Source organism: Panthera onca, chromosome E2 (assembly GCF_046562875.1).
Source record: "Panthera onca isolate mPanOnc1 chromosome E2, mPanOnc1 haplotype 2, whole genome shotgun sequence".
NCBI classification, from domain to species: domain Eukaryota; kingdom Metazoa; phylum Chordata; class Mammalia; order Carnivora; family Felidae; genus Panthera; species Panthera onca.
In genome coordinates, this window is record NC_138353.1 from 41,329,276 (window position 1) to 41,342,271 (window position 12,996).

The window sequence follows — 12,996 nt, forward strand, 5'->3', positions numbered from 1 at the left end:
TTCTGTTTTATTTTCTCTTCCGTCTTTGGCTGGAGCATGAAAACAAAAGTTCCTTCTCTCTTACTCAGGGTGAATGCTGAACCGTGGTGGCTCCTTTATCCAAATTTCCCTCAAGAGAAAAGTAGCACACCTATTTGGGTCCTGATCCTTCTCCTGACCCTCCCCCCACCCCTTCTCCTTCCTTTTCTTTCTTATTCATTTTGCAAAGAAAGTCCATGATACCACCCCCACAACAACACCCAGTAAAGCGCTCAACAGAAGAGCTAAGACGTATGGCTCCCAGAACAACTAGAGCCCTCCCGCCGTCCATCAGGTGTGGCTATTTTATTTCAAATTTAGGGCTCTCACATATCTCAGTATAACTACAAAAACTGTCCATAAAAGTCTCTTCTTGTCCTTGAGTGGTCAGAGCGACAAATGACCGATTACCCGGCAAGCAGATTCTCAGCCCATCCTGTGCAGCTGGAGAGAGAAGACGATGGAAGCGTGCAGTTAGGAAGCCCTGCATGCAAACAGAGTCTGGCGGCCTGGCTGGAGGAGGTGGTCCCACTGCAGTAACCTGCTCACCTACACAGAGGCATCCTGTGTCTCCTTGCCCCATGACTGTCTAAACTACATTTCAAGGCATGGAAACAGCTGAAGAGAGACTTCATGCCATCAGCATCCCTGAAGCTATGGTTGGCTCTGGGAAGGAAGCTTCGAAGAAAGGTACAAGCCCAGGGTGTTTACTGAATTTGAGAACAACTGGGGCTGCGGCAGAGGGGTCATCCCAGGAATCTTAGAGGAAATGTCCTATGTTAATCCTCACGTCTAGTCCTTCCAACTATTCCTACAACTGAGACAAGAGGTACCAGGTCTGTTAAAACAACAGTTACCCCATCTTTGTGAATGAATCCAAAAAAAGCCCAATGACCTTAGCACACTGGCATTCTACAGATACTTCCGAGGCTTTTGTGCAAATGTGTACCTCGATCAACACGTTAGGATGACTTTACACACAGAAACACCTGAATAACTAAATCAATGTACTATACAGAATGAGCATAAATAACGATAGAGGACCCAGAAATACATGTATATACTGTATGTGCATAGGAATACACATGTAGAAAAGAGAGCAAGATAGACAGGTAGATAGAGTTGATTGATAGATGACTTGGTAGATTCAGAGACTGGTTTTCCCAAAGATTCTTTGGGCAATAGAATCTGTTTGATTTTGAAAATGTACTTTCAATCCATATCATTAGCCCAACAATATATGATCCTACACTCTTCAGTGTATGCTGTTTTGCTAGTTTGTCTTTTTGTATTTTGATTGAAAGTTGTATCAAATAGGGGCACGTGGGTGGTTCAGTCAGTTAAGCATCTGACTTCAGGTCATGATCTCATGGTCTGTGAGATAGAGCCCAGCGTCAGGCTCTATGCTGACGGCTCAGAGCCTGGAACCTGCTTTGGATTCTGTGTCTCCCTCTCTCTCTCCCCCTCCCCCCACTCATGCTCTGTCTCCCTTCATCTTTCAAAAATGAATAAACGTTAAAAATTTTTAAAAAAGAAAGTTATATCAAATATACATAGCCTGTGATATTACTAACTTAGAAGTACATATTCATATTTTGCCTGTGCTTTAAGATGATTTATGACTCACAGAAACGATCTGATCTTCAATGGTATGACAGAAGCCATCAATGGAATTGCCTGCCACGTTAGACAGGATGTTTTCATTTTCTTCCATGGTAATTGGTCTCTTCAATTAATTATTGGGTTGTGGGGTTTTTTTAGCCAATTTCAGTTATTTCTATTTCTTCCCTAATAAATTTTATCAATAATTTTATTAATGTACTGACCTAGAGTGTGTACATTTTAATTGCATTCTCTTATTTTTAAGCCTTCTCTATATTTGGAGTGATCTAGTCTCTAATTTTCCTTAAGGATAAATGGTGATTCTTATTTTTTAATAAGATGATAAGAAATTGATCTAGTTGATTGGTTTATTTATTTTTGATAGAGGGCAGAGAGACAGACAGACCTAGACACTGGGCTAACTTAGTTCTTTTATTTTCTAATTATTTCCTATTTTAGTTTATTTCTATTCTTATCTTCATCATTTGTATTTGCCTAGTATCCCCAGGGGTTTTGGGTTCTCAGTCTAACATCTGAAAGAGACTGATTAATTTACTTTTATTACTTCTTATTGACTAAGGAATTGACTTCTGTTATGACTTTGCCTTGGAGTAAAGCTTTGGAACTATAACTTGTGTTCACAATAAAATATTCTTACTTTAATATTATTTCTAAATAATTACTAACTTAGGTCCCATTACTCTTTAACCAAAAATTAGTTAGAGGGGAATTTTAATTGTTATCATCGTTTTGACTTTTATTTTTCATCTGTATTTATCTGACATTAAATTTGGAGAGTTGATCTTATAAAATACCCCCTATAAGGAATGTATCATGCTTATTCTTATGGCTTAGAATAAGAGCAAATGTTATCAATCTTCCATGAAAGCCTAAGGAAACATTTTTATTTTAAAATATGAATGTTATTATTTTATTTAAATTTGTCTATGTACTTATGTATTTTGAATCTCTTCCCTGCCAAGGATAAGAGCGGTATTTCTCAGCCTCCCAAAACAAACACGTGTCTGTAAATTTCCCATTTTATTTCGAACATTTTTAGCCTTATATATTTTGATGCTATGTAATTCAGCAAATAAATTTTCATGACTATTTTATCTTCACTGTGGATTGTAAAATGACATTCTTTGTCTCCTTTAATATTATTCGGCCTGGAATAAAGTTTGTTGGAAACCAATGTTGTCAGCGCTGGTTGCTCTGTTTTTGCATTTCCTCGATAATGTGTTTTATCCAATTTTTCCAACGTCCTTTGTCTTTTAGTTGTATGTAACACCAGGTGGGAATTTACTGTTGAACATAGTAAGAGAAGTTTGGTCTTCTCATTGATGGAGAATATTGTTAATTATATAGAATCTTTTAAAAGGGTCTAAAAACATCAACAGAAGCCTCTCCCGGGCAGTCCAGGAACCTCTCTCTGTGCGGTTTCCTCTGGGATGCAGAGCTGTGAACTATCAGCCCTTCACATCATTTTACTCCTGCCTGCTGGTGAGAATGTGCTGCTTAAGCAAGCACGCCTGTAGGCTATAGAAGCCATTGGGCACTCTGAAAACATAGGCAAAATGAGAGAGGTATGTAAGACGTGACTCCTAGGGAAAATCCCAGTGTTTACAATAACAATATTATCAATCAGGTACTTCTTCGTGTATTTTTCTCCCCACTGCCCTCTTCTCCTGTATTCTCAACATAACAGTGGAGCTGTAACAGTATTGAGCTGGCAGGGGGATAAGATCACAGGAAACTACCTATAAGATCTTATAGATTTTAGGGAGCATCCTCTCTGCCCAAGGCAGGCTTAGATGAAAACGTTGCCTGTCTGCAATGCCAGATGTCAGGGTCAATACTAACTGCCAAGAGATCTGCTCTAAGCACTGTCGATGTACTTAAACACCTGTGCCTCAGTTTACTCATCTATTAAAAAGGATTCAATGAGGTGCATAAAAAGTGCTGACAGCAGATTCTTGGCGTATAATAACTAAGACGAGAATCAGTTAATGTTATTATTGACTGACTTGATCATCTTGTTTTATATCAGCTTTTCATATTGCTTGACCATTTCCTTCTTTAACCACATTTTTAGTTTTTTGGTCTACATTTTGTTTTTGCTTATTGTTTTCCCAGCAGTTTGGAAGGAGGTGTTTTATAAATTTTGCTTTGCTCTGCATTGCTTTTATATATTTGAGTCATTTTTTTCTCTGATTCACAAGATTTCACATCAACTCTCACCTCCTTGTAAGATGAGCAACGTAGTGAGTTTGTGTTTTTCACCTCCCTTTCATAAACCCATTTCCTATTAGATTAGTACTGGACGATTGAGAATCATCTCTTTGAAGAATTATATTTGCATTCAAATTAGAAGGATATTTACAGTTTTTGACTTTAAATTCATTCTTTTCTTTGCTTGTAACCATCCTTTTCATACCATGGCTTCCCATTCTTGAGTCTCTAATTTCAAGTCAGTATCAGTGTGTATAACTCATATTCACATTCTTTCCCCCCACTGAATAAGATTTTAGGGGAAATTTATTTTAAAAGTTTTTCAACCTGTTTTTTGTTTGTTTGTTTGTTCATTTTGTGTTTGTGTAGGTTTTCTGGAGATTTTTGTTCTGTTTGTCTTTTGCTTTTGGCCCTTACCGGCGAATGGGCATTTGGCTGGTTTTCCCATTCTTGAGTCACATGTTTTTCTCTGAAAACACTGTACCGGTCACTCTATTTTCTGGAATTTGCTATGGTATTCTAGGTGTAAATCTTCTTTTCATTATCTCTTCTTATAATACAGTGGGGATGTTTGATCTCCGTATTTGGATCCTTTCAGCTTTAGAAAATTGTATCTAATTATACCCTTGATGATTGTTTTCTTTCCATTGCTCTTTTAATCTTCAGAAATATCGAAAATTTATGTGTATTATATCCATTCTCTGCCTCTCTATCCTTTTCTCATCTTTTTATTTGTATTCCTGTGACACATATTGAATGCTCAATAAATACATAAGAAAGAAAGAGAGCAGGGAGGGAAAATGGGAAGGAGGGATCTATTTAGCGGACATGTTTTGAATTTATCCTAATCAGCTTGGATTTGACTTTCTGATCATTTCTGTCTTAACTGTGGGTAGGGAGCCATTTACCTCCTATTACTCTTGCAGTCTTTTCTTATATCCTGAGCTTCATATTTTCATATGTTTTTGTTATTTTGTTATTTTTATTTTTTTTTTAATTTTTTTTTAACATTTATTTATTTTTGAGACAGAGAGAGACAGAGCATGAACGGGGGAGGGTCAGAGAGAGGGAGACACAGAATCCGAAACAGGCTCCAGGCTCTGAACTGTCAGCACAGAGCCCAACGCGGGGCTCGAACTCACGGACCGCCAGATCGTGACCTGAGCCGAAATCGGAGGCTTAACCGACTGAGCCACCCAGGCGCCCCTGTTTGTGTTATTTTTGAAATGGCTTCCAAAGACCGTTTTAGGACCCGTCTTCCCGTATTTTACCAAACATTCTCTGTTTCCTCCACACCTAACTTTTACAACAAATGATTTTCGGGGTGATGTTATTTTTCTTTCGTACTGTAGTACTTCCCATTCACTACCACTGACTTGTTTTGTGATAAACGTTCTTGAATGATGCCACACGGATTTGCTCGTCCTCCACTCAGGTACTGCGGGACCAAGGTGAGATCCTCTCCTAATCCATCTGTTTGGTTCTCTGACATGTGAAATAAACGAATCAATGAAACACAGAAGTCACGTTTATTGTCAGCACTGCTGCCAGGGACTTTCCTGTCTCTGCCCCCACACAGCCCTTTCCATATAGGAATTATGGTCCCTGAGATGTAAGGGGGCCCTGTTCACCCTCATTGCTTGTCTGAATTTCCTTTGACTAGGCACCAGTAGGATGGAGCAAGATATGGGGGAGTCAACTGACCCTTCCAGAAGAATAAGTGCTTTAAATAAATGACTATTTTTATGATTGGTATAAATCCTGAGTCTCTGAGCCAGATAAAGAGAGTGTGAAAATGTGTGTGTGGGGGGGGGGGAGGGGGGGGGGTGTATGTGTGTGCAGCGGGTGAAGTGGAGAATAAAATTTCATCCTCCATACTTTATACATGCAAAATACACTTCTGCAAACTACTGCTTTTTCTCTCCACTCACTTTAATTTAGTATCTGTTAAATCCAAGGATATATTTTTTCAGATAGGAAATTAACATAGACGACAAACCCCCTGAGGACAGGGACTATGTACTTACTTCCCCCAGTGAATCCCATGGCCTAGCCCATATATAAGACTGAATGAATAAATGAGGGATTAAATAAAGGCTGGGATGGACTGAAACAGCCCCACATTTTTTTTATTATGGACAATCTTCTCCGTATCTTTCTATTTATATTGGTTTACAAATATATTTTTCAAATTATTAGATTAGAAAATTATTCCTACCAGCATCCAGCATATGGTAATGATTGTAAGGGGAATTTTTTTATTAGTCCTCTTTGTAAATTTCAATTTCAATTATTTCAATTTCTTATATGTGAGAAGTGTTGAAATTAACAAAATTTAGTTCATATAATGTCAAGGAGTTTGGTATGCACATGAAAAATTACCGTGACTGTTACAGGTTTTTTTGTTTTGTTTTGTTTGGTCAAAGTCCCTAAAAGACAGTTGGAGAACAAGGGAACAAAAAAGCCCCCAAATCCCAGGACCGAACGCAGCCATTATTTAACATCTCCATATGTTTCCTTCCAGGCCCTCTTCTCAATGTTGAGCCTTGTGGCTGTGGGTGGAAAGGGATTCATCAGCCAAATCCTACCGGGAGGGTCAAATCGTGATATTTAGGAAGAGGCGTGAAATCTATACCCCTGTAGCTGAGACACTCCTTTTATTATTTGTATTTTCCCATTTTGAAAAAATAATTGCTGCTGCCAAACACCCTCCCCAGCACTACACCCCATGGCAATCAAAGGAACCGAACCATATCTGGGTGCAGAAAACAGAGGGGGTGCACAGACAAACCAGAGAAGTAGCTGGATATGGTGGAACACAATGGAGGAAAGCAGAATGCCCTTAGAACATGACTTATAATAAGTTGTGTTGTTCACATTCTATGAATTTAACTATTTCTAGTTGCAGGAACCTAGGAAATCCTGCATCCCATAGTCCTCGGCCTGCCCCACAGAAATGTGACCTTGGGACAAGTCTACATGTGTCCAGAATGGCATGGGAAGAAGAGAGCTTCGATAGCGAAAATGAACAAAGTGAGAAAAAACAGATAAATGTCTTGGAGGAAATTGGAAGTTTTTATCCAGGCCCTGCTTTGTAACATTCAAAGGTTATGTGAATCATGGGTATGCCAACCGTCTAAATATCTCCATAAAATTTTCATTTCAGATTGAGTTCAACCATGCTGACCCGCCCTCTGACTCCTTTATGATATCCTCAGTTCAACCACACCCTTCACCCTCCAAGTCCCGTACAACACGCTCTGTCCATCACAGAAATCCAAATCAGGCTCAGACTAATGGGAGACAGATTCTGATACTCAATGAGGACAGAGCAGAGGAAAGGCCGACTCCCCACCTCACGGAAGAGGGCTCTTTCCAGATGCATTCTTGTGTGACTGTGCTAAGTTTCAGACGTTATTGGATATTTATTAGATGGGTTCCTTTTTTACCATTAAGCATTTTAACATGCGTTATATAACATACTTTGCTTCTTATTTTCACTTACAATGATATAATCAAGTATCTCCATTTTATTAAATGGCTGTTGTAACTACCATTTTAAGAACTGCCTGATGCCCCGGGCACTATGCACACCACCGTCTATTTCTCCCAGGGTCAAAGATCTAGATGGAAGAAGTTACTTTGTAAAATCCCAATGTGGACTATTCACTGGAAGGACTTAATGATTTACACCAAGGGTTCAGACGTTTTGATACTTTGTGAAGACAGATGTCTCCCACCCAAACCAGGAAATGTACCATTCAGAGTCCTGTGTTTTATTGTCGCTTTTTTTTTTTGGTTTTTAGCACTACTAACAAACTCTGTTTTTCTGTTTATAGACAACAGCTCCTTAAGTAATATAGTAATTAAGTAAGTAGCTACTTTATATAAAGCTGCCAGGGGTTTGGGGTATCACTTCAGAAAGGGGCATGGAATAATAAAAACTATGAGCCCAGCCACACACACTTCTTCTGGGGTCAGTTGTTCGATATTTTGATTTTAATTCATAGCAAGAGGTCCTCTGGCAGGGCCCAGTCCTGGAAGCTGACTGACGGAATTGAGGGGATTTAAGAGAGAGGAGGAAGGCTGTAACCAGAGCCCAGAACGCCTTCTCTTTTTAAAACAACAATAAATGATGACTCTTCTTTCTCATATATATATAAGGCTTGGTAATTTCTGAGTAAAATAAATTCAAAATAAGATGTGCAGCCATGTGAAATACCTTTGGTTAAGCTGTCCTGTGAATGACTAAATTCAAGACACAAATGTGAGTGTGTATGTGTGTGTGTGTGTGTGTGAGAGAGAGAGAGAGAGAGAGAGAGAGAGTGTGTGTGTGTGTGTGTGTATGTGCGAGAGAGTGAGTGTTTGTGGGAGACAGAGAGAAAAAAAACACATGTATTTAATATGAAATAGGTAGAAATAAAGATAATGCCCTTCTGTTCCATACAAGGGAGGATGGGTTGGAAGTGGAAGCCATCTGTCCCCAGTGAAGGGTATTTTACCATTGACATTGTTTAAGAAGTCGGTTGTGTTGGGGCCCCTGGGCAGCTCAGTCAGTTAAGTGTCCAACTCTTGATCTTGGCTCAGGCTGTGATCTCACGGTTCATGGGTTTGAACCCCGCATCAGGGAGGCTGCTTGGGACTCTCTCTCTTTCTCCCTCTGTCTCTGCCCGTGTGCTCTCTTGTGCTCTCTCTCTCAAAATAAATAAATAGACATTAAAAAGAAAAGTCAGTTGTGTTATTACTTTTAAAGCTCTATTGCAACACACATACCACTGTCTGTACTCGGGACAGAACATTCGCACTTGCCAAACCTGATGTGCCACCGGTCCCCTCAGAAGCACCTTATCACCCTTACAAAACAAAATCAGCTGGGGTAGTGGTTATAATTCCACTTTACAGACGAGGAACCTAAGACTCAAAGAACTGAAGCAACCTGCCCCCAGCCATGTGGCTCATAAGAGGCCAACTCAGGATTTGAACTGCATACATTTGGAGTCAAAAGACTACATCCTGTGAGACACGCTGACTGCATATTTATGGTGGCTAGAGCTTTTATTCACAGAGAGAGAAAGGGGAAAAGCAAGAAGAGTAAGAGGGGAAAAAGAGAGAAACACACACACAGCGAGAGTGAGAGAGAGAGAGAAGTTACAGACTGGCCATTTTTACAGTTTTGGGCCTAAGATCTTTCCCTTCTTGCCTGATAATATTTAAAAAAAAATTTTAGGGGCGCCTGGGTGGCTCAGTTGGTTAAGCGTCCCACTTCGGCTCAGGTCACGATCTCGCGGTCCGTGAATTCGAGCCCCGCGTCGGGTTCTGTGCTGACAGCTCAGAGCCTGGAGCCTGTTTCAGACTCTGTGTCTCCCTCTCTCTGACCCTCCCCTGTTCATGCTCTGTCTCTCTCTGTCTCAAAAATAAATAAACATTTAAAAAAAAATTTTTTTTAAATAAATTTTAAGCCAGAAGTGTTATGTTGAAGTCCTACCCCTAGTGCGTCAGGATGTGACTGTATTTGGACACGGGGTCTTTAAAGACATCACGAAGTTAAAATGAGGTGATTATGGTGGGCCCTAATCCAATGTGACCAGGGATCTTGTAAAGAGGAAATTCTGACACAGAGGAGAGACAGGCACCGAGGGAAGAAGATGTGCAGACCCAGGGAGAAGATGATCATCGACCACCCGAGAGCCAAGGAGAGAGACCTCAGGAGAAACTGCTCCAGACGTCACCAAGCTCCTGGACGGTCCGCCTCCAGGAGAAAAGAAGCGTCTGTTCTTCGAGCCACACGGCCTGCGGTATTCTGTTATCATGGCAGCCCCAGCACACGCACACTCTGTCAGACTCACATGGAGGCAGCACGTCTGGGGGGCTGTCCCATGCTGACACTGACAAAGCCGCTCTCCCCACGTGACCTGTTAGCGGGGCCCTGCCACCTCCGCAGGAACAGGGTTCCAGGATCAGGCCAGGACCCACTGCAGAGACGGGACTGGCTCCAAATTAACATTTCTGCTAGGGCACGACCCCACCTTTCTCTTTTTTTCTGTGTCAAGCCGACGTTTCCCAGGAAGTTGGATTAAACGTGCGCTGGCAGCCTTTGGCAGAGATGGGCCCTCGTACGGGCGCTGGTGAATCGGGGCCTTAACCAAACACGAAATGACAGAACTATTTCCAGCGGAGGGCTAACTGAGCCAACTCAAGACAAACACAACGTATTTTGGCATTGCTTTTGACAGATGGAAACAAAACAAACATTAGCAACCGGACTGCAGCTAACAATATGCAAAATTAAAGAAGATACCTTTTTAACTTCTTCTGGGAGCCCACCGGCTTTTCTTATAAAATCTGCCGAAGAAAAAAAGAAGACAGAGCTGTTAATCTCGTTACACAACCAGTTAGCACATGCAAACAAGGGAAATTAAAAGTCTTTGCATTCAGGGGAGGAAATAGATATTTGACACATATATTTATTAAGGAGACTGGACTGGAAAATAGCACTGCTGTATTAATCAGAAATGGTGTAGGAAATACTTAAATAATATAACAGAATATGCACAGACAGCATAAGCTGCTTACAAATGGAAGCCTAAGGTCCAAGTATTTTTATTTGAAGGTTAAATTTTCAATTAATTTTTTTCAGCTTGTTGCCATCTCTTCCAAGCATCACTGTTAATTGCCATAAAACAATACCTCTCCTGTTTAAATTCTGGACATGGAGGCCAGAAGCCGTCAGCCATCTAATGAGCATCAGCGTATTGTGTCAGAAATCAAAACCACTCTGTAAGAGCTGAACCAAAACATCAGGCCCCGAGAAGTCAACAGATCGGTTAAAGCCCCTTTTTCCATTTGCTCAGTTTTCCAGAAGTTACATTTATAAGTTCCAGCCTGTCACTGGAAAGTACAAATAGAAGCCTTCTTTTATTGGAATTTCCACACATCCCAACTTCGGGGATTTGTGGCAGCCAAGGGTCTGTATGCCCACTTACTTGCTGGCTCACCAGAGAAGGAACCTGACGCTTTCTTTTTCTTTACGATGGAACAATATACATGTCCCGGCCGTAAATGGGCTTATTCACTTCTGCTCGGTTAACCGGCACTGCAGGGCTCTCTTCCAGGCTGAGATCCAGCCCACGTCGTGTGGGATGACACGAAAACAGACTTTAGAAAGCACTGGTTGGAGAACTGAGGTTGGAAATAAGGTTTCATCTTGACTTGAAGACAGGATTAGAATGAAGGTTTGGAGCATAAATACATTCACATAGGTTTGGGCTGGAAGACCTCTGTGTTGAGAGTCAGAGTTAACTTTGGAAATGATTTTAGGTTGAGAATAAAGGAGAAAAATGGCATCGAGGATAAAACGCATAACACTGCATTTAATTTAAAATGGCCTAGCATCCTTGAAAAAAAAATGGCCTTTTCTAATAAGGCAACTTTACTTTGTAACCCAGCAACATCATTTACTGCTTATGTGATTTTGTATAAGTCACCTAAACCCTCAACCTCAGTTTCTTCAGCTGTAAAATGGGAGTGATAATGTCTACTCCATACCTTCTTGAAAAAAGCAATAGAGACAAATGAATAGATAATAGGTCAATCTTGTTCTCCCTTCCTCCTAGGGGACGTGTGGCATTGTTTGGGGAAATTTTTGATACCAGAGGCTTGGGTAGTGAGTGCTACTAAAATCTAGTGGACAGAGGTTCAGTATTATGCTATATATCCCGTAACAATAGGACAGACCCCCAAGAATTATCTTTCCCAAAATGCCAGTAGTGCTGATACTAAAAAACCCTGAATTAGATATAAATAGGCAGATGACAGAACACAGATAAAAAGCTAATTTTTTAGCCTTTGGGGAGGAATGTATAGATCATCTATAAATTTACAGGTAGATCAATGAATACAATGATGAGAAATATTCTGACACGGGATACTCTAGACATTCAACAAATGTAAATAAGTTTTTATTAAATCCGAAGAGAAGATTAACAACATCATGGTTGGGATGAGGTTACAGATGGTGCTAAGCGTGAAACAGTAATGTTACTGATGGAAAAATGCCACCATCGTGCCGGGTGCTTGGTATTTTTGTCACATTTAAGAAGGGGGTCATCTGAGTCTAGGGCTGGGGTTCGTGTTAGAGCTACGGGTCCAGGGAAGGTTGGGATCAGGGCTGGCAGACCCTTCCCAACAAGCAGCCAAAGCTCGCTAATTATTTTGGCAACATGCAGACAGTCTCTCCAGTGCCAAGCATCTAAGTCCCTATTCGGAGTCCCTGCAGTTCCATAGGAGAGGGGCAGACCCGATGTGGCCTATACATGTCAGGGCGGCCCGCCCCATATTGCCCACTTTCTCAGGCAATGGTATTAAGATTATCTGGAGTATTGTGATGACCCAGTTCTATCCCAGTCTTTGTATCCAACTCCATGAGCAGCAGTGGCTTAAGAGATCGGGATCTCATGTTAAGAGGAGATGCTAGGAACACGCCAATATTAAACCCACTTTGAGAAAAGGCAACTGTTTGTTCAACTCATATTTAAGAGAATAAGAAGTGTATGAGGTTCAAGCCAATGTCTATACCCTGTGTTCAATCTGCAGGAGTATTGGGCACCTCCAGAATCTAGGAGAGCAGGGCCTTTGAGAGATAATAGGAGGGCTGGCCACCTGCAGTCACACCTTCACATCTTCCTGTCAGGAAAGTGGGTCAGCATAATCACACCACAGTGTGAGAAGATAAATCTGTAACGTCATCATACATATGAACAAAGAGACAGTGTTCTGGCTGGAGAAAGTCTGCTTGAACAGAAGTGAGTTTTCTGAGTGGAGCAGGCTAAAGGGGAGAAAAAAAACAGACTGGAGCACTTGGGTGGCTCAGTAGGTTAAGCATCGGACTTTGGGTCAGGTCATGATCTCACAGTTCGTGAGTTCGAGTCCCACATTGGGTGAGCTTGAGCCCCACTTTGGGTGAACATAAGCCCTGCTTTTCTCTCTCTCTCTCTCTCTCTCTCTCTCTGCCCCTCACTCACTTGCGCCCTCTCTCTGAAAGAAAGAAAGAAAGAAAGAAAGAAAGAAAGAAAGAAAGAAAGAAAAGGAAAGAAAGAGACTTGACAATGATTCACCTGCAATGTCCTGGCTGAGAGTCACTGAATC

The 12,996-nt window shown here is 41.0% G+C and overlaps 1 long non-coding RNA gene across 2 annotated transcripts in view; it reads right to left on the bottom strand.

Annotated features, from left to right (window-relative positions):
* Nucleotides 1-12,996, bottom strand: part of LOC132690317 (uncharacterized) — an 809,984-nt gene that overhangs the window by 275,518 nt on the left and 521,470 nt on the right. For both annotated transcript variants that reach the window (XR_013552500.2, XR_009615340.3), the window contains one exon: nucleotides 10,151-10,194. This is a non-coding gene — a long non-coding RNA (uncharacterized LOC132690317). The remainder of the gene's footprint in view (nucleotides 1-10,150; nucleotides 10,195-12,996) is intronic.